Source organism: Carcharodon carcharias, chromosome 4, assembly GCF_017639515.1.
Source record: "Carcharodon carcharias isolate sCarCar2 chromosome 4, sCarCar2.pri, whole genome shotgun sequence".
Taxonomy (NCBI): Eukaryota; Metazoa; Chordata; class Chondrichthyes; order Lamniformes; family Lamnidae; genus Carcharodon; species Carcharodon carcharias.
In genome coordinates, this window is record NC_054470.1 from 23,836,927 (window position 1) to 23,860,521 (window position 23,595).

The window sequence follows — 23,595 nt, forward strand, 5'->3', positions numbered from 1 at the left end:
CTGTGCACGTTTGGTCAGATGGGGGGCCTCTGCCTCCCATCCCTCGGAAGAAGGATCGCCCGCCGAGCTGCCACCTCCTCCAGGAGGGCAGCTAGGCACTCATCGGAGAAAAGAGGGGCACACTGCCCCACTGCCCTACCCTTCAGCCTGGCCTGCCCCGATGACCTACCCTCCTGCCTGGCCTGCCCCGATGGCCTACCCTCCGGCCTGGCCTGCCCCAATGGCCTACCCTCCGGACTTGCATCACCAACATTGCCCCTCTGCACCCCATCTGCAGAGCCCTTCGTCCAGCCATTGCGAGCAGCCATTGCAAGTGGTGATCGGGCCCGAGCCCACTCCCAAACCGGCCTGCCCGATAGGGGGAAAACTCTCCGTCTAGACTCCTTTGTCACTGCGCCTGGGTATGCCTTGTCCCCATGAGCTGGGATAACAATGGTGTGTTTGGCATTGATAGCCTTCAAAATTGACTTCAGACCTTATGTTCAGCCATGCTGATTCGCTGCATATGGCATTGAGGAGCTGGGTGCTCACGCCACAAAAACAATGGGCACAACAATATGCAGGCTGTAATATTGAAGACCTGCTGCACCAGAACTAACTGGTCCTCTAGCCAAGTTATTCCAAGCTAAGTACAAAATCGCCATCGCCACACAATGTGGAATGATGCCTGGATATGTACAATCTTTAAAAATCAGGACAAATTCAAGCCTGTTAATTATATTCCTATCAGCCTGGTCCCAGTGAAAAGTGATGGCAGATGTCATTAGCAGTGCCATCAAGCTACCAATACAATGTTCACTGTGCCTCAGTCAGGCTCTGCCACCTGCGCTCCAGCCCTCATATCAACAAAAACTGAATGCCAGAGTAGACATGAGAGAAACTACCCTTAATAATACAGCATTTGACCATTTATAGCACCATAGAGATTTGGTAAAATTGAGGTCAGTGGGTGAATCTTCCATTTGCTGGAGTTAGACTTGATGCACCAGAAGGTGGGGAAGATTTTAGGAGGCCATTTATACCACACTAGGACGTCACTGCTGATGTTGCTCAGGACAGCATCCTTGGCCCAAACATCTTCAACTGCTTCATCAACAATCCCCCATGTGTCGCAAGATCAGAAGTAAGGCTATTTGCTGACACTGAAAAGTTCTCTGACAGCCAGCTTTTCTGATAATGAAGCAGCTCATAACAGAACCTGGACAATATCCAGGCTTTGAAAATTTGCAGATGTTTGTGTTACAGAAGTGCCAGGCAATGACACCTTCATAAGGATGACCATCACTTTGACCCTTCTCAGCAAGGCTCAATAGAACACTCACCAATCTCCTGGGAGTGTACATTCAAGAAACAAGAGAGAAAAATGGCCTTCTTGGTTAGTGCCTTGTCCATGAACTCAATATTCAGCACTGGTGCACTGTGGCTTTTAAGTGTACTATCTATTTACTTTGACAGCCTTTCTCAGCCTAGTGAGCTCTGCCAGTGTGAAATCCCTTCACTCTTATTCCAAAAAGGGAAAATAGCTCACAACCAAAGACAAGGAAATATCACCACAAATCTCATGCTGCAAATTTAGGGCTCCTGCTGCTGAAAGAGTGGTAAAAGGCTGGACTGAAATAGAACACCAAACTTAACTTTGAAGGACCAGTGATTCGGCTCTATGTATAGTGCCACTGGACAGGGCTTGTGCAGCTTGCAATCTGTCCAATGGAAGTTCCAAATTGTAAAGGGATCCAATATATGTTATAGCATCACATATTGTATGAGCTGATGGGACCCAAACACCCTCCCTCCGTATTTCCCACAAACATGTTGGTCACCCATATACAAGCTCCCACCAAAATGGAGGTAGCTCCCGTCTGCCATTGGTAAGTTCCTGGGTCAGCCCAATTGGTCCATATGGCCCTCGTTGGCTACTTGCTGCTGCCGATCAGGTAGCCTCTGCTCCATTGACCGTACCTCCAGCAAGATCACGCGCAGGTGGGAATACATCAGGTAGCCAATCCGAAGCACTATTTCTGACCTTGCTTCACTCCCACTTCATAGCCCAGAAGTGGGAAAACTTAACCTATTGCCTTAGGAGGGAGTCATGGGGTTTTCACACAGGAGGTTAATGGTCTGGCTGCATATTAGGCTTGTCATCAGGAATCATAATTCTAGTGATCATTATCAATCATTTTACATTACTACAGGCTAATTTTTATGTCAAACACATTATGCTGTGATTAATCTTTGTTTTTATTGTATGGTTTAATTGAATTAATTATTTAAAATATTGCATTTTTGTACTTTTAATGATTTTTAATCAGACTGCTGTATATAATGTGACAATTTTCAGTGATACTTTACTGTCTTGAAATTCAAAATTGTAAAATTAATTGAGTAGTTGTGGTGTTTGAACCAGAAGTGCTGGATCTAAGACATTAATAAATATTTAAAGGGGCAAGTAAATGGTAGAACACGAGGTTCCTGCGGTGAAGGAAATACCTTGTGAGTCACAGTTCCTCCTGTATAACAATGAATGTTACATTTGTGGAACAATGATTATTTTGATTGCTACAGCTGCAATATACTCTATCAGCACTTTGACTGATACCAAGGCTTGAATGTAATTGAAAAAGGCCATTTTTGATTCACTTTTATGCAAACTGAATTTATAATGCAATCTTGAAACCAAAGTGTAAAGGAATGTGTTCAAGTATTGTAATGAAACCATACATGCAGCGTTAGTCTGAAAGAAATGAAGCCATGGGGCGGAATTTTACAGCACTGTCACAGCAGCGGCAAGGGTAAAATGTGACGAGCCGTTCAAAACTCCATGGTCTTCGGTGAGAACAGAGGATCCTGGGGGTGGCAGGGATTGTAAAATTCCTCCCCATGTGACTAGGAGGAAGCTACCAGAATGGATGCCCTGTTAAAATGTGTACTGATGATTGATTTACGTTGTAGCTTGCTTTCATGTTTTAATGGCACGAGTGTTTCTTTTTCAAAGAATTGTCTCAAATCTGTTTAAGTATTGAAAAACCTAATTGAAAGCTTTATGATTATATATCTAGAATAAAACATATGCATATGTTGTTACAAGGGTTTTTTCTACTATATCACAATATCTATGTAACCAAACTATGAATACACACATCCAAAAGAGTGTTTTCGAATGAATTTGCCTGAAAGGATAACTATTCAGACATACCTGCAACACCATTACATTAAATCTGGAATTCCAGGGAAAGATGTTACATGAACATATACAAAGTGTCCTTATACACAGGTTTACATTGTTCAAGATTCAACTGCAGAGAGATGAAATGACACATTTCCCCTCAACAAATAAATTCAGGTGGGCATTAATTGTACTGCGGGTGGATGGGGTGGGGGGGGGGTGGCGGTGTGGTGGGCACTTAAGTTTTGATGAGTTTTTGAGGGTAGAATGAATAAAATAATAACATCAGCTATGAGTTAAATTTGCCATAGCACTTATTGTATACAGAACCTTTCACACGATTTCCAAACTTAATTAAAATAACACTTAATAACATGCTAATGAACATGATATAGGCCTAACCAAAACTTAGCAATTGATATTTTTATGCAATAATTAAAGCTGTAAAACTAATAATGCAACAACTGTTGTAAAAGGTAATAAACAAACAAAAGGTTTAAGCAGTTATAAGCTTTCGGAAGATATAAATTTCAGTCATCTTCAGCTGTTCCATCAATGACCTTCACTCCATCATAAGGTCAGAAGGGGGATGTTCACTAATGACTGCATGATATTCAGTTCCATTCACAACTCCTCAGAAAATGAAGCAGTCTGTGCCTACAAGTTGCAAGACCTGGACAACATTCAGGCTTGGGCTGATAAGTGGAAGTAACATTCTTGCTACTTAAAGACCAGGCAATGACCATCTCCAACAAGAAAGAATCTTGTCTGCTTAATGTTCAATGACATTACCATCACTTAAACTCCACCATCAACATCCTGGGGGGTCACTATTGACCAGAAATTTAACGGGATTTGCCATTTAACTGCTGTGGGTACAAGAGCAGATCGGAGGCTGGGAATTTTGGGCGAATAACTCAGCTCCTGACTCCTCAAAGCCTGGCCACCATCTACAAGGCTCAAGTCAGGAGTGTGATGGAATGCTCTCCACTTTTCTGGATGAGTGCAGCTCCACTAACGTTCAGGAAGCTCAACTCCAACCAGAACAAAGCATGCTGCTTGATCAGAATCCCATTCACCGCTTTAAACATTCACTCTTTCCACCACTGGTACAAGGTAGCAGCAGGACGTAACATCTGCAAGATGCGATGCAGCAATACACCAGGGCTCTTTTGACAGTGCCTTTCAATCCTTTGACCTCTACCACCCTAGAAGGACAAGGGCAGCAGACGGATGGGAACACTACCATCTGCCAGTTTCCCTTGAAGTCACACGTCATCCTGGCTTGGAACCATGGTCTGAATAATAGGGCCGCTCACCAACGATGGGTTCCATACAAAGGGCAGGCAGCAGAATGTGTTAATAGCAGAACAAGGTTATTTGGAAGTAGCTAGATCTCTGCCTGTACACCCTTGGGACGTCATCAATCGGTCTGTGTCTCCACTGAGGGTTTCTGTGTTCCTCCTGGCCCTCTGGGTCCAGTACTGTTCCACCCCCTTCCTGAGGAACAATAGTGTCCTGAGCTCCCCTGTGTTCAGTCCTTTCTCTCACCCTCCTACTCCTCCTCCTAATCCTCCTCTCTTCCTCACTGGAGGTTGTGTCTGCAGCTGAGACATCAATTCCACATCTGTTTCAGACACTTTTTACCCCTCCCCCTTGGGAAATGCATAGGAAAATATTCCATCAAAAGAGCCCTCTGAATCAAAGGGGAGTTCTCCTGATGAAAAATATCCAAAAGGTTCCTCTGTCCACTCAAATAAGCAGTCCCTGCGTCAATAGTGTTTGAACTGCAAAGCTGGGACTCTGGTCTCAGCTGCAGTTTTAAAACCTGCCCAAGCAAGCTTGCCCTTAATAAAAATGAAATCCCCACCTGTCATGAACCTTGCCATTGCCTTCTAGCTGTATTAGTGCAGTGAGATGGGCAGTTAATTAGCTGGATTACCTTTCAAATTGATATTTAAATAACGCTGGCAGGTTCTCGACTTTTTGACCCGCCCACCTGCCATATTGTTGGAAACTGGTGTGATGACATCATAAGCAGTGCCAAACTCCCCGTAATACACCCCACAAAGCGGGAAATGCTCCCAATCTCGGAGTGTAAAATTCAGCCCTACATCACAGCTCCTTCAGTGTCACTCGGTCAAAATTTGTGAAACCCCTTACTAATAGCACTGTGGGTGTACTTACACCACATGGACTGCAGGTGCTTCATGAAGGTGGGTCACCACCACCTTCACAAGAGCAATTAGGGATTGGCAATAAATGCTGGCCCAGCCAGCGACCCTCACATCCCATGAACTAATAAGAAAAACTATAGATAAGCAACAAAATAATAGACAAATATCAACTACAAAATATTTAATTTTATTTTAAAAAATAATTTTGGTCCTGATTTTTTTGTTGAGTAGGATCTATTGGTTGCATAATAACTCAGAGTCTTACATTTTTTGCCAATTGGATAAAAGAGAAACCAAGGAACTCAGTCAATGAGCAATATTCTAATATAACAGAGCTGGTGGAAACAAGAAGACCAGCAGTGGGTTGGGAATGCCTTGAGGGTGTGAGGGCAGCCTGCGCACCTGCCCTCACACCTTTCTCTCCCTCCCAGAACCATGATAGGGTCCCCCTTTGTCCTCACTTATCACCCCACCAGCCTCCACATTCAAAGGATCATCTTCCGCCATTTCTGCCAACTTCAGCATGATGCCACCATCAAACACATCTTCCCTTCAACCCCCTGTCAGCATTCCGTAGGGACTGTTCCCTCCGAGACACCCTGGTCCACTCCTCCATCACCCCCTACACCTCAACACCCTCTCACGGCACCTTCCCATGCAACCGCAGAAGGTGCAACACCTGCCCCTTTACTTCCCCCCTCTTCACGTCCAAGGGCCAATACACTCCTTTCAGGTGAAGCAGTGCTTCACTTGCACTTCCCTCAATTTAGTCTACTGCATTCGCTGCTTCCACTGCGGTCTCCTGTACAATGGAAAGGCCAAATGCAGACTGGGTGACTGCTTTGCGGAACACCTTTGGTCTGTCCACAAGCATGACCCAGACTTCCCTGTTGCTTGCCATTTCAACAATCCACCCTGCTCTCATGCCCACATGTCCATCCTTAGCCTGCTGCAATGTTCCAGTAAAGCTCAACACAAACTGAAGGAACAGCAACTCATCTTCCGGTTAGGCACTTTACAGCCTTCCAGACTTAACATTGAGTTCAACAACTTCAAATCATGAACTCTCTCCTCCATCCCCAACCCCTTTTCGATCCCTCTTTTTTCTAATAATTTACATATTTTTTAAATATATTTTTCTTTTCCTACCTATTTCTATTATTATTTTTAAATTTATTTCCATCCATTGTTTTATCTCCACCTTTAGGCAATTTTGATCCCTTCCCCCCAACCCACCCCCACTAGGGCCATTTGTCACTTGCTCATCCTGCTTTCTACCTTTAATATACCCATTAGCATATCCTTTGGCTAATATCACCACCATCAACACCCCTTTATCCTTTTGTCTATGCCATCTTTGGCAATCTCTTCTTTGCCTCCACTTATCACTGGCCCTCTATCGAGCTCCACCTGTCCCACCCCCCTCTAACAGCTTATATTTCACCCATTTCTATTTTTCTTTAGTTCTGATGAAGAGTCATACGGACTCGAAACGTTAACTCTGTCTTCCTCTCCACAGATGCTGTCAGACCTACTGAGTTTTTCCAGCCATTTTTGTTTTTTGTTTCAGATTTCCAGCATCCGCAGTATTTTGCTTTTATTGTAACTGATTGTGCTCAAGGCACTTGGGGCCGTTAATTGGCCAGCCAGCGTGAAATCGCGGTTGGTGGTCAGTTTCGCGGCCGCACACGGGCCCACCCACCTGACAAAGTAATGCTGAAAAGTCATTTACCATGTTACAATATAAATAAATAGTGTTATGATGCGGCCAGATCCAATGCTAGGTTTACTTCCTCGTTGCAAGGAACACTTCATCAAATGAGAGGAAATCTCTATCCCATGGAACTGTGGATATTTACTCGTTGAGTGTATTAAAGACAGAGGTCAATTGATTCATGAAAGGTTTATAGATAAAAGCAGGTAAACTGATTTCCTTGACACCCCCAGTTAATTTGAAAAGTCCTCTCCTTTTAAAGTCTCCAAATCTTACTCTTAAGAATATTTTGCGGAACCACGGGTAAGTCTCTATGGGCCCCCAGCGTCTGGCAACTCCAGTTTCAGCACCAGTGTGGCAGACACAGTCACAGACAAGATAGAATCAATTTGTTGGCAGGATACAACCCTTTTGCTGTATTTTCCATCACAGTATAAGATTCAAAAAAAGGGTAATAGAACAGGAGACCGGCAGAGCCTCAAATTTTTGACAACCCTTTTGAGTTTTTACATGTTGTTTTATTTAACATTACCCCTCCAACTGTATCTATTCTTTCCATGTTGCAGCCAATTATCCACATCCAAGTTTTGCCCTGAATCCCCACAGCTTTAAGCTTAATTAATATTTGTGTGGAACTATATCAAATGCCTTTTGGGAGTCCACCGTTGATGTCTTGGTTTGCTACATCCTCAAAGAAGTCAAAAAATTACAGTTGAAAAGGTCTCAGGATAGATTTTTGATGGACCTATTCAGTGCTGAGATTGCTTGAACTTTGCCAATGAAGCAACTTTTCAGTTGGAAATATCTGAACTGCATGAAGCAATAGATTGAAACCAACTCTAAAAGAGAGAAAACTTGAACTTGGGAATGTGTGAACACAAAGACTGCTACTTTTCATTTGACTTCCATATTTAGTTCCATCTCTGTGTTCCAATTTCTTGTTACGCTTCAGTATGTAAATTCAAAGCACAGATCTGTTCTGACATGTACATACGCTTGAGTTGTTACGTTTCTGCACAATCAAGCACAAACCAGATTATTTCAAGAAATAGCAAGAAAGGAAGCTTGTCAAAAGCCTGCCTTGTGCAATGCATGTGTTTTTTTGTTAAAGTTACACTGAGAACATCATTCCACATCATGGCGCATTCAGCTGGAGGTTTCACTACATAGTTAAACAGACATTGTTGCTTTTCCCCTCATCGTTCATTTTTATGTTGAGATTGTTGTAATTTTGGAAAGTAGTAACTTTTAATTAAAGCAATTATGAAAATATCTATTGTGCTTTATAAAAGTATTAAAATTTATGTAAGATGGCTTTTTTGATAATGGATTGTCCGAAACTGCAAATCCATGAACCATATAAAATTCTGACAGGGCTGGACAGACTGGATGCAGGGATGATGTTTCCTCTGGCTGTGGGTTTGAGAACAAGGGGTCACAATCTCAGGATATGGGGTAGGCCATTTAGGACTGAGATGAGGAGAAACTTCTTCACGCAGGGGATGGTGAACCTGTGGAATTCTCTACCAGAAAGGGCTGTGGAGGCCAAGTCACTGAATATATTTAAGAAGGAAATAGATTTCTAGACTCTAAAGGCATCAAGGCATATGGGGGGAGCACAGGAGAATGACATTGTGATAAAGGATCAGCCATGATCATATTGAATGGCGAAGCAGTCTCGAAGGGCCAACTGACCTACTCCTGCTCCTATTTTCTATTTTTCTATATTTCTATGATTCCCAAGCTCTCAGAAGCATTCTTGAACATAAATAATGTGGCCTTTGTAGAGCTGTTGGCAGCAAAGAATAACTTTGTGGCATCAATTTGTTAGGGTCTTAGAACGTAAGTAAGCAATACAGCTTCTCAAGCCTGCTCCACCATTCAATAATATCTTGGCTAATCTTCTACTTCAACTCCATTTCCCCATCCGATTCCTATATCTCTTGATTCCATTAGTACCCAAAAATATCTCTCTGTTCCTCTAGCATTAAACATCTTGAATGCTTGTGGCACCTTGTCAGATACATTTTTTTTTCATCCTAAGTTCAAAAAAGTTGGAGTTGAAATTTAGTCATAGAACAGTTAGGCAAATGATATACTGTTTGGTTTTAAGCCATTTTCTTGGATTTCCATTGGTTTCCATTGATTGTGAAATGATGGCATGTTAACTGATAGAGCCCTTATGGAATTATTATCAAGCAAAAAATTGCCTACCAAAATAAAAGTATCAAAGCCTAGCATACCCAATATAGTAATGGTCATTGTATTTACCACACATTTCATTGTGCTTCTACTTTTCAAGAGGTTAAGGTATTATTTGGGTGGCACCTTTGAAACTATTCAAAATTATTGAAGAAAAATTGCAGCTGGCATGTTGGACAGTAATATTCCTCATAACAAAAACAGAAGTACCTGGAAAAACTCAGCAGGTCTGGCAGCATCGGCGGAGAAGAACAAAGTTGACATTTCGAGTCCTTATGACCCTTCAACAGAACAGTTCAGGTTGTAATGCAGCAGTTGCACCTTCTGGAAACAGCGACACTATTGGCAAAAGCTCGTCCAGCAGTTCCATTCAAAGTTGATGGTAATGTTGATTAGATTGGCAATTGTCTGAAGATAAGAACCCAAAACACACGTACTATAATTGCTGCTGAGAATGCCAGCCTCTTGTGAACCTCACAGACTGATTTTCCTGGCCCCATCCAGTCATTTTTATGGCATGGCTGGGGCTGAGACATCACTATCCCAATCCTTTTCAAGAAGATAGACCCAATGACACTAAATGAGTTTGGGAATGTGCAAATTATAGTGAGATTAGCTTGAACACTGGATGCAGGGGCTGCCTCCTTGGCCCAGGAGTCCTGTGTCCACCAGTCAACAGAAGAGAGAAAAGTATCTCTTTGTAGCCAGAGCCTGTGCAAAGACTCAGAGTGTACCATCTTGCAAAGGCCGAAGAGAAGTAAAGTGCTTTGAAAAGGAAACATTGTTTTCCAAGCCACACAGAGAGGCTGATTGCATCCTAAAATTGTGGCAGCCTTCAGAGCCTGCCATGTTATAACTCTATCATCTAATCATCGATGCACCCCACTGGATGCCAGGAGACCCGCCAGTATAAAATAATCCAGATTAAGGGCTTACTGGACAGGATCAGGAACCCTGGCTGATTTTCACCTCCTGAACCCAAATTTCCTAAGACCAATAGTAACGGTTGTAACTCAGCTAACTTAGTGCTGACCAAGGAATTAAATCAGAAATTCACAACTGACCTCTCAAAATGGTATACTTTCAAAATAGTACGGGGAGGCAGTGGAATAGTGGCATTGTCAATGGACTAGTATTCCCTTGTCCCAGTGTAATGCTCTAGGGGCCTGGATTTGAATCCCAGCAAGGCAGATGGTAAAATTTGAATTCAATAAAAATCTGGAATTAAAAGTCTAATGATGACCATGAAACCATTGCCGATTGTTGTAAAAACCCATCTGGTTCACAATGCCCTTTAGGGAAGGAAATCTGCTGTCCTTAACTGGCCTGGCCTACATGTGTGACTCCAGACCCACAGCAATGTGGTTGACTCTTTTAAAAACTGGCCTCTAAACAAGGGCAATTAGAGGCAGGTTACAAATACTGGCCTAGCCCATATCCAATGAATGAAAAAAATCTTTTCTCACTTTGTTGGATTTATATTTATATTTATATTGCATCCAGTTTAAACACAAACTGCTGGAGATGTTGTTATGTTGCATTCCCTTATTGGCTTGACAGTCAAGTGAGGACCTACTTCCTAAATTTATACATCTGAAATCACCTTATATTAATAAGGAAGGGGCAATATTATTGCAGGCTGAGATGGATTCGTTCTTCTTTGCATTCTATCCTCATCTCGTCATTATAAATGTATATCCTCATAGTAAAGGCTCCCATAGGTGGCAGTAATTATAACATGATTGAATTTTGCATTCAATTCAAAGGAGAGAAGAGTGGATCTAGGTATAGTGTTTTGAACTTAAATAAGGGCAATTATGAGCTTATGAAGACAAAGCTGACTAAAGTGGACGGGGAAATTACACTAAAGGTTAAGTCAGTCAAGCTGAAGTGGCAGACATTTAAGGATATATCTCGTAACACTCAGCAAAGATACAGTCCAGTGAAAAAGAATGGCTCTAGGAAGGAGATACCATCTGTGGTTAACTAAGGAAGTTAAAGAAAGAATCAAATTGAAAGAAAAAACATACCATTCTGTCAAGATTACTGGCAGCTTAGAAGATTGGACAGAATATAAAAAACAGCAAAGAATGGCTAAAAAAAATTAAAAGAGAGGAAGAAATTGAGTACAAGAGAAAGCTAGCTAGCAACATTAAAACAGATAGTAAAAGTTTCTACAGGTATTTAAAAAGGTAAAAAGCAAGTAAAGTTGGTGCTCTAGAAAGTGAGTCTGTAGACATGGATGATGAGACCAAAAGTATGATTGCTAACTTTGCTGCTGACATAAAGATAGGTAGAAAAGTAAGTAGTGAAGAGGACATAAGGGGCCTGCAAAGAGATATGGATAGATTAAGTGAGTGGGCAAAACTTTGGCATACGGGGTAAAATGTGAGAAAATGTAAACTTGTCCATTTTGGCAGTAAGAATAAAAAGGCAGCATATCATTTAAATGCGGAAAGATTGCGGAGCTTTGAAATACAGAGGGATCTGGGTGTCCTGGTATATGAATCACAAAAATTAATACACAGGTGCAGCAAGTGATTAGGATGTCAAATAGAATCTTGTTGCTTATTGCAAAAGAAATGGAAATAAAAATAGGGATGCTTTGCTACAGTTGTATAAGTTATTGATGAGACCACATCTAGAGTACTCCTACTCTTTTTGGTCTCCTTATTTTAAGAAAGGACATAATTGCATGAGAAACAGTTCAGAGAAGGTTCACTCAACTGAATCCTGGGTTGAGGCATTATCCTATGAGGAAAGGTTGGACAGGTTGGGTCTGTATGTATTGCTGTTTAGAAGAATGAGAGGTAATCTTATTGAAGCATATAAGATCCTAATAGAATCAATAGGGTGGATGCTGAAAGAATGTTTCCCCTTGTGGGAGTGACTAGAAATAGGGGACACAGTTTAAAAATAAGAGGACAATGAGGAGAAGTTTTTTCTCTCAGAAGGTCATGAGTCTGTGGAAGTCTCTTCCCCAGACAACGGTGGAGGCAGGGTCATTGAATATTTTTAAGGCTGAGTTAGATAGATTTTTGATTAACAAAGGACTCAAAGGGTATGATGATAGGATGGAAAGTGGAGTTGAAGCCACAGCCAGATCAGCCATGATTTTACTGAATTGGCAGAGTAGGGTCAGGGGGCTGAATGACCTACTTCTGCACCTAATTCATTTACTTGTATGTTCATATGTGTGTCCGTATAATTTTGGCTGCAATGAATGTCCAGAATACATAATGAAATGTAACATTGTTGGGGCTTAAAAACCAGTAGTTTTAGAGTATTAATGTCTTTCCTAAAAACTGCATTGACTTGCATTATGACTTGTGGTGTTTAAACATATGCTTTTGAGTGTTCTTTTGTGGTTAGAGTGTCAAATTACAGCACTTCAGTGAGATGAAGGTTTGGCATGACCCATCACCAATGCTGCAGTCATTTTTTGTTAAATTAATGTACACTAGAGAAAAATGATATATAGCTAAAGTAAACAGTAAAGAATTGGGAAAGTAAGAACATAATTAGATTCCACAGAATACCATGTGGTGTATGGCCATCGTAACAGGTGGATTTACTTTTTAAGTTAATTCTCCTGATGCGGACATTGCTGGCAAGGTCAAAGTTTATTTCCCATCCTTAGTGGCCCTCGAGAAGGTGGTGGTGAGCCACCTTCTTGAACTACTCTAGTCCATATGATGAAGTAACTCCCGTAGTGCTGTTAGGGGCAGAGTTCCAGGATTTTGACCCAGCCAAAATGAAGGAATGGTGATGAGCCCCCATTTGAGGGTGATTAGTTGCTTTTTAAGCAATAGATTAAGTTAGGAAGTACTTGGATCCTGCACTAAGACAATTATGGATTTCTTTCTGTTCAAAAAACAGCTCTGCTGCTGAAAATAATTTGATGACAAGAAAACTTAATTGCTACACAAATGCACCACAAGCATACATTTCCATCATGAGGTGTGTAGTACAAATATTTTACAGTAGCTGCTTGGGTATATGTGCTAATTTGTGATTTGGACACAAACTTGTGGACAAATATCTCCAAACTACATTGGTAAACAAGAACTATAAACTGCTTTCAAGTAGTTGGATATTAAGAATTACAGGGCAAGACTTTCTCTTCTTACTATTAAACATGTCCTTTATACTTTCTTTTAAGATTCTGTTACAAATACCTAAGGGAGGAAATCTCCCCTTATCGTATTCAGTGATAGAAATATTATGCATGTACAATGGAGTAGCCTCAGTAGAAAGTGATATGAACAGCTCATACACTGCCAACATTTTTCTATTTATGGTTTTAATTAGATTGGCACATTCTTAGAGCAGACTTGATTTTAATTAAAATGCTGCTCTTCCCAATCAGGAATCCTTATCCCTCTGTGGGTTTTATGTTTCCCCTAACATCTACAGAAAAGTGTGAACTAAAGAAGAACATTTTTTATCAGCACAAAATGTTTGTACACAACTGACAGAACAATTGGTTCCAGAGAAACAAATAAGTCATCAAACACTGCACCACACACTGTAGCTAATTATTTTAACCTATATTTCTGAGGAGGTCAGCTGGAAAGCATTTGCTAATGTCACATTTGTGTATGGATGGGTATAAGTGAAGCAAATATGCCAAGGAGCATGTTCTTACTGCGAATGCTCCTGACCACAATGATTGAAATGGGTACTTGTGAAAGAATGATTAGAGGAAGTATGAAGGACATGTTTACTATTTTATGAATCGTGAGTAGAGAAAATGTTGCTTGTATTTCTTAGAGACCAACTCATTGAAGTCTTTGTTCACCGAAGCAACTTGGGGCCATTTGTCCACAAGTTTGTGTTCAAATCGCAGATTAGTATATATCTCTAAGCAGCTACTGAAATAATTGTACTTCATTCATCTCATGATGAAAGTATGTTTTTGTGTTGCATTTGTGAAGCAGTAAAGTTTTTGTGTCGTTAAATTATTTTCAGCAGCAGGACTTTTGTTTGACTTACTATTCTTAGGTTTATAATTGGAAATGCTTTACCTCAGGGAGGTAAAGGCCCACCAAATTCAGTGACCTTACTCTAACACCTAATTTCAGGCTACAGGCACAGGAAAAGCTTCTCCAGTCAGCTTGGCCTATAGAATACTTGGCTTCAAATGTCAGTGGCCCAACTGTGGGGGGTGGGGGGTTGCTGTGGTGGTAATATTGTGGCAACGCTACTCTCGTTGATGCTAATGGTTTTGGAGTTCCAGGTTTAAGAGGTTAGCCACATTTGGATCTGAAGGAAACCCTCCTATAAAAGCAAAGGTGTCAGTTGTATAGGAGCAAGTCGTCAACTAATTAAATGCAATCACCCAACCGTCTTGAACCCGGAGGAATGAGGAAGAAGTGTGCCAGCGAAAGCAATAAGATGAATATGAGTGCACTTTTCACCTTCGTACAAATTTATTGACTGACACCTCAGTGATGGCACAAAACTGATTTGGGAATACTTCAACCCGCTTGTTGTGTATCGGCTGTGGCTCAGTTGGTCGCACTCTTGCTTCTGAGTCAGAAGTTTCAGAGTTCAAGTTCTATTCCAAGATTTGAGTATAAAAATCAAGGCTGACACTCCACTATAGTACTATGGGTGTGCTGCACAGTTGGGGGAACCAGTCTTTTGGATGAGATGCAAAACTAAGTCCCATCTGCCTTCTCAATTGGGTATCAAAGATCCTATTGCACTATTTCAAAGAAGATCAGGGGAATTATCCCCAGAATCCTGGCCCATGTTTATCTCTCAATATCATTATGAAACAGTTTATTATCACATTGCTGCTTATGGGTGTTTGCTGTGTGCAAATTGCATACTGTGTTTCCCACATTACAACATTGAAGGTACTTCAAAAGCAATTAATTGGGTGTTAAGCACTTTGGTACATCCTTTAGTCATGAATAGTGTTATACATATGTTTCATTTTTGTACAAAACCATTGTCCTTAATTGGCACACACTTTTTCATACCTAATTTGCATGGCACAATCGTTTTTAAGGTAGGGGTGCTTTTCTGGCTGTTTAGCTTTCTAAGTGGGGTCAATCACCTGTTTTCCTATAAGTCATAAGTTGTTCTCCTTAAATAATTTAGAGGCTGGGGACTGCCACACAATGAAGACATTATAACCACTCCCTGATTTTTCTAAAAAACACTAATGTGCAGAATTAGGTGCAGATATTTCATCTGAACGTTAATCAATTACAAATCTTGGAGTTGATGTAAAGAGCTCTGATGCCTACATTGGTGTCTTGTGCACTTGAGGGAACCCTGCAACACAATGAACCTGTGTGCCTTGTCCAGCTGATGCCTCCTTTCCACATGAAGAATGATGAAGTGTTGCCATTTAATTTTTACATTGTTGTTTTCACATTGTCACCTTCTGAATGTACTGAACACTGCCCGATTATCACTGCTGTGGTAATCTTCAATGCTACAGAAAGAGCCACCCCAATCCAGATGTTGAATGTAGGTCATTGTACAACCTGTAACAAAAATCTGTAACAACTTGTCTTATGAAACAGGAATGGCATAGACAAATTTCCTCCAACTATCCATGCTTAGGCCTCTGGGTGTTTACAGTTGTTTTCATTTTCTTGTGGCATTGTTTGTGTTGCCTCTGTTGCTTGGGGGCCAGGCTGATGAAGATGGTAGATTGGACAAGGAAAGTTAACCTTAAAGGCCTCAAAGATCTCACCAAGGTGTCCCTTCTCAGTCAATGCCTTGCTGCCAACCTCTGAACATCCATCCACTGGGAGCTACAGTGTGCCCATAGTGCCTAGTCACCCCTAAAGTCCACCATAACAAATACCTGTGAGGAGCTCCTTGGCCTCTCTACCAGGAAACAAAGTGATTAGTTTGATGGAAACAACCAAATGAAGATGACATAAGGAGGCTTCAAAGGAATAAAGATAAAGATAGTTTAAGTGAGTGGACAAAGATCTGGCAAATGGACTATAATTTTGAAATGTGTGAAATTGTCCATTTTGGCAGGAAGAATAAAAAAGAAGCATATTATTTAAATGCCGAGAGATTGCAGAACTCTGTGATGGAGAGGAGTCTGGGTGTCCCAGTATATGAATGGTAAAAGGTTAGTATGCAGGTGCAACAAACAATTAGGAAGGCTAATAGAATGTTATTGTTTATTGTGAGGGGGATTGAATACAAAAGTAGGGAGGTTGTACTTCAGTTATATAGGGCATTGGTTAGACCACATCTGGAGTACAGTGTATGGGCCCCTTATGTAAGGAAAGATGTAAATTTGTTGGAAGCAGTTCAGAGAAGGTTTGCTAGACTAATAGATGTAATGGGTGGGCTGTCTTATGGGGAAAGGTTGGACAGGCTGGGCTTGTATCCACTGGAGTTTAGAATTGTAGGAGGCGCTTGGTTTAAATGCATAATGCAGGATTTTCCACTTGGCATGCAGGTGCACACCCGAGCATGAAATAGCGCATAATATTTCAGTCAGCAGGAGTGTGCGACAGTCGGCAGTGAACCCGATGGCAATTAAAAGGCCTATTAAGGCCATTAAAGTATTAATTAACTGCTATCTTTTGCTGCCCATCCAACGGTTGGCAGGCGGGCAAATCAGTCAGGTGGCTTTTGCATTTTTGAGGAAACCTCATCCACAAACAGGCAGAATGAGGTTTCTGACATTAATGAAAAAATGAATAAAAATGTTTTGACATAATTTTTATTATGTTTCTGTTCATGTAATTGAGTCCTGTGTGGGGACATTTTTTCTGATTTTCAAAACCTTTATTTTTGATCTTAAAATTCTTTGGCTCCCTGCCTTCAGGGAGCTTTCAGTGTGCTCTCCCCGCGCACGCGCAGACTTTTGCGCTCGCCCTTCTCCCGGCAGTGCTGAGCTTCTCAGTGCACCAATTAACAGCCAGCCAGCGTGAAATCATGGTCAGGGACCGATCGCGGGTGGCAGGCCATTTACTGGCCCCTGGTGGGCCCATCCATCACACCCGCCCGTCGATCTGAAAATCTTGCCCATAAGGTCCTGAGGGGTCTTGACAGGTAGGATGTGGAAAGGGTGTTTCTTCTTGTGGGAGAATCTAGAACACTGTTTAAAAATAAGGGGTCAGCCATTTAAGACAGAAACGAGGAGAAGTTTTTCTCTCGGAGTTTTGAGTCTTTGGAACTCTTTTCCTCAAAAGGGAGTGGGAGCAGAGTCTTTGAATATTGTTAAGGCAGAGGTAGAGAGCTTCCTGATAAGCAAAAGGTGAAAGGTTATCGGGGGTAAATGGGAATGCGGAGTTGAGGTTACATTCAGATCAGCCATGATCTTATGGATTGGTGGAGCAGGCTCAAGAGGCCGAATGGCCTACTCCTGCTCCTAATTTGTATGTTCATTGAGATACAGGACCTAACCAAACATAAACACAAAGCTTTTGTAGACTGGAAACTTCGCCACACCTCAAGGGAAAGATAGCAGTCCTACCAGTGTCTGTAGACAATGGTACAGGATAAAACCCATGGCATAAAGAATAAGTGGTGAGTCAACAGAGCGCGGGAGATCCAACAACTCACAGATGACAATAACAGGCGCTGTTTCTTTGGCACTGTCATTACAATCTATAGGCCAAGCACTCAAGGGCCCAAAGCACTGAGGACCACACATGGAGGGGAGCTCATCAAGGTTAGGGAGGCAGTCTCTTGCTGGAGAAGATATTTTATAGACCTCATCAGTCAAAACTCTGTCTTCGATTTCAACGCCGTCAACTCCATTCCTTAATAAGCCCTCTGTGAATTCCCAGTTCCGCAAACTGTACTCCTGAAAATCTGCCCCAGAAGTTTCGATATTTGTTCTGGAGGGGGGGTGCAATGGGAATCAGGCTTGCCACCTCCAGAAACAGTTCAGAGACAGCAAGGGAGCTGCGTGGGTCAGAGGCAGGCTGGGCTAAAGGCTGGCCTTGGTGATTCAGCACTTTGTCCCAGATGCAAAAAAACCCCAATAAAACAAAAAACAGCCTTCTAACCCTCACTGCTTCACACCCCCTCACCCCCACACGCTCCCCATGCTCCATCCATGCCAACACATGCTACCTCATTCCCTCCACTCAGCCCCCATGGCACATTTTAGGTCTTGTGCCAACCTGTGCTCTTCTACCAATGCCCTATGTCCCCTCATACACTCCATACCAATCTATGCCTCCCACTCACCTCCATGTCCCTTTATAGCTTCTATGCCAACTTAGTGCCAACTCATGCCATCCCATGCCCCCAACCCACCACCCTTTGCCCTTACACCCTTCATATCAGCTCATCCAGTATTTACCATAGGCCCACTTTTTACGCACACGGTCTCAGGACCCACGCTGAAAGGAAATAAAATAAAGTTCTAGGTGTCTATTGATGAATTCACTACTAAAAAATAAAATCCACTTTCATTGATAAAACCCATTCACAACAATTAACTTCCTTCACCTACTTAACCCCTTATAGCATAAAGCATTTATATTCACAGGCCCACATCAAAGACTTTATAAGCACTTGAAACTGTTGATCAAACTGTGAACTGACAGGCACACAATTGTGATAATGATAAGTTGTAAAATCAGTCATGCTGCACAAAACCTATAATGATAACTCTCAGGCTTTTGTTAACTAACAGGCTTACATTAACAAAATAACAAGAACTGATTTTTTTTTTCAATCTGCAGACTGCATTTTTTAGAATTAAAGACCAGGAGATTTAAATCCCTTGACAGCTTGACAGTTCCCATGACAACTTGACAGCTCTTTTGACAACTCTCTTGACAGCTTGACAGTGCCAATGAGCTTGGCAGTTCCATTGAGTCAATCCACTTCTTACACACATTTACGTGCACTTTTAACAATCCCAAAGGGCAATTGACTTCTCCCAAAGGGTATCTTACCTCTCCCAAAGGTGTCCATCAACCTATCGAAAAGAATGCCCTACCTCTCCAAAAGAGTACACTGCCTCTCCAAAAGGGTATCCTACCTCTACAAGTAACTCTGCAAACTTTAGACCTTCTCCTACCAGGCGTTATGTACACAAGTCATATTTCCCACTCCCTCCTTGCAAAAGCTGAAAGCAGCTGCAGTTTTATATATATTTGTGGTGCCTCCATGAAACACACTTGTCTAAAGTGTAACCTGCTCCTATTCCCCCACTTTGCTGCAAAAATGGTGGAGCTCAGGGTTGGGACTTCTGAATTCGAGCCTCTATCACCATTTTCACCGCAACAGAGAGCCTCCCCATCTGTGCAGAAATTCAGGCCAGTGATTGTGATTATGGCAGAATCATCCCAGACTTGCACTAAGTGTGGTAGCAGGTGGGGAAAACAACTTTTGATCTGTCAGCCGCAATTGCGGCTTCTGGTGCCCTATCGTCCCAGACCCACCATTTGTTATGCATTCCTGGGAAACACACCATTTCCTTGGTGGGTGGGTGGGCTTTCATTCGCCTGCCAAACCATCACCTCGCCACTCACCATGCTGGGCTCCACATTTAAAGTGCAGTCACACATACACCTCTCAGTGCTTCCAGCCCAGGAATGCCACACAGAAGACAGGATGGCCCCAAAAGGCAAAAAGACTGCAGCCCCTGGTTTAGTGACTCATCCCTCAAGTGTCTTTTGGATGCCCTGATATTCTTTACCCCAGCTCTGGCTGCAGGAGGAGCAGCGGCATCACCAATCCAGCAGGGGAGGTCAGTGACAAAGTCCTGCAAAAGAGGACAGCCACCCAGTGCTGCAACAGGATGAATCGTCTCATCCATTCCGCCAGGATAAGACACTCTTCTCATCACTCTCAACTCACACACTCACAATCCCATCACACACCCACAGGAATCACACCTGAAGGGAAAACACCACTAACTCTCACACACATCTCCATCAGGCTCATATCCTCTGGCACTCACAACTTCATCCTGTCCATGGCGCCGCTCACCAAACAAACATTCCATGCAGTGTCCTGCTCACACTCTGTCCATCTATATTCATGCAGGAGGACCCTGCTCACATCAGCAGGGAAAGGTCCCACACCGGGGGTGGAGTGGCCCACATTAGGTCCCTCACTCACTTTGAGGAGTGTGCCATCACGCTGACATGGACCATTCCTGCGGTGACAGTGAGGTCAGCGATGAACACCCTCATGAGGATCCTGCACCACATCATCCCTCTCTCAGCACTAATGTGAGTGCTCTCTCTCCTGCTTTTGACTCTGCTGCCATGCACTAATTATCACTACCTTGGTTGACAAAAAGCTCTGCCAAGTGACTAACACTCTCAGCCAGCCTGTCCTTCAGCAACATCCAAGTCCTCATCTCCAGCCAAGAGGACATCTCCTCCATTGAAGAGCTGGAAATAAGCAGCCTGGAAGACCCGTCACAGCACTTATCCACACCCTCCACCAGCACAGAGACACACATCTCAGTGGGACCCAAATGTAGAGCAGGCTCGGGTTCAGAACCTGGTGGTTGCCGCACAGACACGTGTCCACAGCAGGAGGAGGCAGGTTCAGCCGAGCTCCCGGGCATTTGGAGAACTGCTGGGGAAGAGGCATCTGTGAGGCCTGAGTCAGATGATGAACCCCTGGATTTGGCCTTCCAACTCATCCTGGAGAGTCAGTAGAAAGTGTGGGAACATCACGCAGAGCTGTTGGAAGCCTTCAACAGAGTGGCACGTGAGTTAGAGGAGTGTGTTCACTGGCTGTCTAATGAAGTGGTGCCCACATGTGTGCATATGGAGGTTGCCATGGGGAGGATGGTAGATGCCATGGAGACCCTGGTCCAGCAGAACACAGAGATATGTGCAGACCTGCACTCCATCGCAGGGACTTTGGGTGAGTTCTTATAGTGGCAAAGCGACAGGAAATGGGACAGCTCAACATCCCTCCGGGTGTTCCTTCCCCTCAATGAGTCATGCCGGGGCCCTGGAAAAATGGTAGCTATACATCCCTGAATCATCCATTCAGTAATCTCCGAATGTATCAACCCTCCAAGTCCCCTTTGCCTCTGGCCCCCTCAACCTCATCCTCTGTCACTGCAGAGGGAGCAGCTGGCCAACTAGTGATTCTGGAGGGAGAAGTATGTGTGGTAGGGCCTGTCGGAGCTTCGTACAAGCACTCTCAGCATGCACGCAAATCCTTCCCATATCACACTCATGTTAATGCCCTGGGTATTTCCATTGCTACCTGCTGGGGTTCGCTTTCATGTTGTCTATCTGAGCTGACCTGCATCTCCGCCCACCCACTGATCGCACTCCCATGCAGCACCTGATCTCGCCCACCACAACTCTTGTTTCACTTTTGATTTAGACAACATGGAGGTGATTCAGTTGTCCATTCGCACCCCCATCCTTTCCCCGCCCTCTGTCACCCATTTTCTTTCCCCCATCATTGTTAACCCCTCCTGGCATCAACTTCGTGACCTACCAGCCATAACCCTCTTCTTTTGGGGATGTCCTGGTGAATGTGCATGTTCCCTCCTTTCCCAAAAATCCCACCACATCTACATTCATCTCCCTGATCTCCTCCTTCCCCAGACAGGGTCCATGCCTGTCTCCGAGTCCCCACCAAGCACACTCAGCGTTTGTTTTATCGCTACCATCGAACGCTCATCCTCCCACCATACTGCCTCACTCTGCCTTTGGTCATTCTCACCATTCCCTCATACCACGCCCACATGCATTTCATTCCCCAAGAGGCAGACATGGACTCATCTGAGCCCTCTTTTGCACGTTCATCTGGACATCCCCCCTCTGTACCCCTTCCCTCCTCCAGACACCTTCCTCCCCTTGGAACCCCCTCCCCCATTGAAACCATTTCACCCCTTGGAACCCCTTTCCTCCCGGTCTCCTTCCCCCTTAGTCCTCACCCCTCCCCCGGAGTCAGCCCCCGCTTCGTCCTTCCCCCTTCCTGACTCCTTCAGATATCTTACTTCTTCCTCCAGTCTTACTCCTTCCCCTTTCTCGACTCCTTCCTCCACCCTTATTTCCTCCTCCTTCCTTACTCTCTCCCATCTCCACACCCCTTCCACCCCCGAACTTCCTCTCCTCCCCACACTCCTTCCCCCTCTGGACTCCTTTCCCCTCTGAACTTGTCTTGAACAGACCAATTTGGGGTTACCATTTGCGCCATTGGGGAGAATTGTCCCCCTGTCGGGGTGGAAGTTCAAGAGCGGGCACATGGAGGCACACCTCCGATCAGTGCCCCTGATCGAGGGCGTGCCGCCATTTTACATGATAGTTTGAAACAGATATAACCATAAAAGCCACTGTGCAGTTGTGGCATGCATCAGACTAGTTTCTTTTATACATTCAAGGATTTTGGGTGCTACTAGAAGGCCAGCATTTATTGTCCATTCCTAAATGCCTTTGAAAAAGGTGGTGTCCTTCTTAAAGCATGGCTGTACTGAAGGAACTTAGGGGAGGAATAATGGAGGGGCTAAATATGATTTTCCAAAAATCTTTTGAAACAGTGGCCATGATGTTTATCTCCCTATGGCAATGTTTTAGGTGTTGTAATATGGGTTCTTTAGATGTCTTAGTGATGAGACCTTGATATTTGTATTTTTAAACACGAACCCTTTATTGTTAACCTTTAACTATTTACAGGTCCCCGGTTATTGTCTTACACAGTGCTGTTAACTCCATGCAGGCTGGTTCCAGACTGTTCTTTCTAGACTGTTCTCTCTGTCTATCACCAAATGACTCTTTGCATTCTCCAGTCCCACATTAACCCTTGCTCTGTCGAACACATTTACATTACAATGGAATGCAGGCACATCACATAACATTAGATGTACAAGGCAGGTTGGGGCAGTAACAAGACCAACCTAAAAACACAGACATTTCTATTGGCTTCCTGTCTAAGTTCCACCTGCTGTTATTTCTGAGTAGACCTAGATGGTTAATACTCCCACTGGAATTAGGCAGGCACCTCAATATTCATTGCACAATGGGGTCCCATGATGTCGACAGTACAAGGAAGTGTGGGATCCACTAAGTGCAGAACTTGCCCATCACATCGCTCAGAATCTGACTAGAACCATTGCCACTTAAAGGGATGGATGACTGCAAGCAGTTCTGGCAAGCTCCTAAAACCATTGTCCCAGCACCTTCTGGAAATCAGGAAATGAGTAATTGTTCTCCCTGCACCTCGCTGCTAATCCTTGGCACTTCAAAAACATTCTCTATCACCTCACCCCCAATATTGATGGGTCCTCTCCTTTAATCCCATCAATATTGCTAGTGAATGGCTTGCTTGATGTCCCGATACTCTGAAAGAAGCAAGCTGTCTATCAGCTCGAGAAACTAGTGGGTAAGTCATCACTTCATGAAATA